Source organism: Capsicum annuum, chromosome 5 (assembly GCF_002878395.1).
Source record: "Capsicum annuum cultivar UCD-10X-F1 chromosome 5, UCD10Xv1.1, whole genome shotgun sequence".
Lineage (NCBI taxonomy): Eukaryota > Viridiplantae > Streptophyta > Magnoliopsida > Solanales > Solanaceae > Capsicum > Capsicum annuum.
Window position 1 is genome coordinate 159265953 of NC_061115.1, and position 3612 is coordinate 159269564.

General features: G+C 38.2%; 1 non-coding gene across 1 annotated transcript; it reads left to right on the forward strand.

The window, feature by feature from the left end:
* The first annotated feature begins 2537 nt into the window (after positions 1-2537).
* LOC124899003 lies at positions 2538-2644 on the forward strand. Its single transcript, XR_007056142.1, has one exon. It is a non-coding gene; the product is annotated as a small nucleolar RNA R71 (small nucleolar RNA).
* The last annotated feature ends 968 nt before the right edge of the window (positions 2645-3612 follow it).

Below are 3612 nucleotides of genomic sequence, written 5' to 3' on the forward strand. Positions count from 1 at the left end.
TCTACCCCAGTCGGTGTTTCCATTATAGCTAGGCAGGTATACAAAAACTGTTCGATCATAATATCTCATAAAGTTACCTCAGTTGATCTTGTGGAGTTAGAGATGATGGATTTTGACATCATTCTCGACATGGATTGGCTCCACTCATGCTATGCCTCAGTTGATTGTAGAAATAGAATAGTTCATTTTAAGTCCTCGAATGAACCAGTCCTTGAATAGAGGGGTAGTACCACAACGCTTAGGGATTAGTTGATTTCATACCTTAGAGCGAGAAAGATGATATCCAAAGGGTGTATTTACCATCTTGTTTGAGTCAAGGACTCTAGCTCAGAAACTTCAACTCTTGAGTCAGTTCCAGTAGTAAATGAATTCTCAGATGTGTTCGTTGAAGATCTTCCTGGAGCTACTCTCAAAAGGGAAATCAACTTTGGAATAGACCTTCTTCCAGACACTCAGCCTATATCTATTTTGCCATATAGAATAGCTCCATCTGAACTCAAAGAACTAAAAGAACAATTGAAGGATCTCCTAGATAAGTTATTCATCAGACCCAACATCTCCCCATGGGGCGCACCAGTTCTATTCATGCGTAAGAAAAATAGTTCTCTCAGAATGTGCATAGGCTACCGTCAGTTGAACAAAGTCACAGTCAAGAATAAATATCCACTTCCTAGAATCGATGATTTATTTGACCAACTTCAGGGGGCAGTTATTTTTCTAAGATAGACCTTAGACCAGGCTGTCATCAGCTCAGAGTCAGAGAATATGACATTCTAAAAATATCTTTCTGAACTCGGTATGGTCACTTTGAATTTCTAGTCATATCCTTTGGTCTCACGAATGCCTCAACAGCCTTCATGGACTTGATGAATCGAGTGTTCAATAAATATTAGACATGTTCATCATAGTCTTCATTGATGACATTCTTGTTTACTCTCGTAGCAAAAATGATCATGCAGACCATCTCAGAATAGTGTTACAGACTCTTAGAGCTAACCAGTTGTTCGCTAAATTTGGTAAGTGTGAATTCTGGCAAAGATCAGTAGCTTTCCTTGGCCATATTATTTTTGGTGATGGCATTAGAGTTGATCCTTAAAATATTGAGGCGGTGAGAAACTGACCTAGACCCATCTCTCCATCAGATATCAGAAGTTTCTTGGGTTTAGTTGGCTATTGCCATTGATTTGTTGAAAGGTTTTCTTCTATTGCATCCCTCATGTCCAGATTCACTCAGAAGAAAGTCAAGTTTCAGTGGTTAGATTCCTGCTAAAAGAATTTTCAAGAGTAGAAGACTCAACTCACCTCAGCCCTAGTTCTTACCTTGTCAGATGGTCCAGATGAGTTTGTTGTGTACTGTGATGCATTCATAGTAGGTTTAGGTTACGTCCTTATACAGAGAGGTAAGGTCATAGCCTATACCTCCAGACAACTTAAATCCCATGAGAAGAATTATACTACTCATGATCTTGAGTTAGAAGCTGTAGTGTTTGCTTTAAAGATTTAGAGGCATTACTTCTATGGGGTGCATGTTGATGTGTTCACAGATCATAAAAGATTGTAGTATGTATTCTCTTAGAAATATTTGAATTTGCGTCATAGGATGTGGTTAGAGTTATTGAAAGATTATGACTTGAGTGTTTTGTATCATCCGGACAAGGCCAATGTAGTGGGAGATACTCTCAGTAGATTATCTATGGGTAGTACTGCTCATGTTGAGGATGGTAAGAAAAAATTAGCTCAAGAAGTTCATCAGCTTTCCTGAATAGGTATCTACCTAATTGATTCAGTAGAAGGTAGTATATTGGTGCAGAGTAGTTCAGAATCCTTTCTAGTTTTCAAAGTGAAGGAAAAGCAGTTTAGACATCCCAATCTAGTTACGTTGAAAGAATTAGTCAGAAATCAGAAGGTGGAGATTTTCTCCCAAGGGGGAGATGGTGTGTTGTGTTGTCAAGGTCAGCTATGTGTGCCTAGTATAGATGACTTGAGGCAACGAATTATTACAGAAGCTCATAGTGCGCGCCACTCTATTCATCTAGGGGATACTAAGATGTACCATGATTTGCAGGAGATCTACTAGTGGAGTGTGATGAAGAAGGATATTGTAGAGTTCGTAGCTAAGTGCTCTATGTGCCAACAGATTAAGATTGAGCACCAGAAGCCTAGTGGGTCCATGTAGGATTTCAGAATTCCCACGTGGAAATAGGAAGAAGTGAACATGAACTTAGTGATAGGTCTACTCGTACTCATCATCAGCATAATTCCATTTGGGTCATCATAGACAGGATGACGAAATCAGCTCATTTCCTGGCAATCCATACCTCTTATTCAGCCGAGGACTATGCCAAACTCTATCTTAGAGAGTTGGTTAAGTTGCACGGTGTTCCCTTATCTATCATCTCAGATAGAGGTACCCAGTTTACCTCACATTTTTGGAAAGCATTCCAAAAGGGTCTTGGACTCCTACTGCTAAATCCAAGAGAATCTTAGTACTAGACTCAAGGCCTTCTATAAATGTGTGCACAAAAAGAGCATTCGATTGATGATGATGAGGACAATTTCTGGGCATTCCTTTGAATATCTCCCAAGCTTGGCAAAGATTTTCTCTATCTTTCTATCTAAAACTCAAGATTTCACTCCTCAATCATGCAATCTTCTGGGATGGAAAGAATCGAATAGGAACTTCCGAGCATAATCTTCCCATGAAGTGATGAAGTGTGGTGGTTCAGCATGTAACCATCTCTTTGCTTCCCCATTTAGAGAAAATGAAAGAGTGTCAATCTGACATAATCAGCATTCACATCTTCAAGACTGTATGTCTCACTTATTTCTAGAAAGGTCTGTATGTGCTTCTACGGATCCTCATATAAAAGTTTGTGAAAGTGCCCCACAGAATTCAACAATCACACTATATTTTGTTTCAATTCCAACCGACCTCCTAGTTCAGGCTTCTGAATTCTATTAGTTACATAGTTCGTAAGTGGGATTACCACTTCACGAATAGGTCTTGCGGCTGGTTAAACAGGAATAACTGGAATAATAGGAGCTAGAACATTTCCAACATTTGAATCAGCAATAATTGGAGCTCCTATTTCAGCCATCTGTCCCTATTGAATGTAATATTGAGCTCTTCGCCTCTGATGAAAAATTACTTCCAGTTCTGCAAAGGGCTCTACTAACTCTTTATCCCTTGTCAGTCCAATGTTCAGCTAAACCTGCAAAAATTCAGCCGATAAAATCAAGTTGTTAACACTTAAACTTATTATCAAAAAAAAAAAATTAAACAATTTACTAATTCTATTAGATCCTCGGCAACGGCGCCAAAAACTTGTTACGGCTCTACGCACACGCAAGTATACGTGATTGTAAAAGTAGTATAAAGACTTAGACAGACAGATATCGTTCCCATGAGGATCAATAAACTAAAAATTTATTCAATCTTTAGTTAAGACAATTGGGTATTAAGTGCCTTAAAGTATCAAGATGATTTTGATTTTATAAATAAAAAAATATAAATTATTAACCAAGAAATAATTAGTAACGATTAGAGCAAAGGAAGCAATGGTTATAATCAATAATGAGGATGATTCCAGGGTTTAGGTATTTCAAACAATC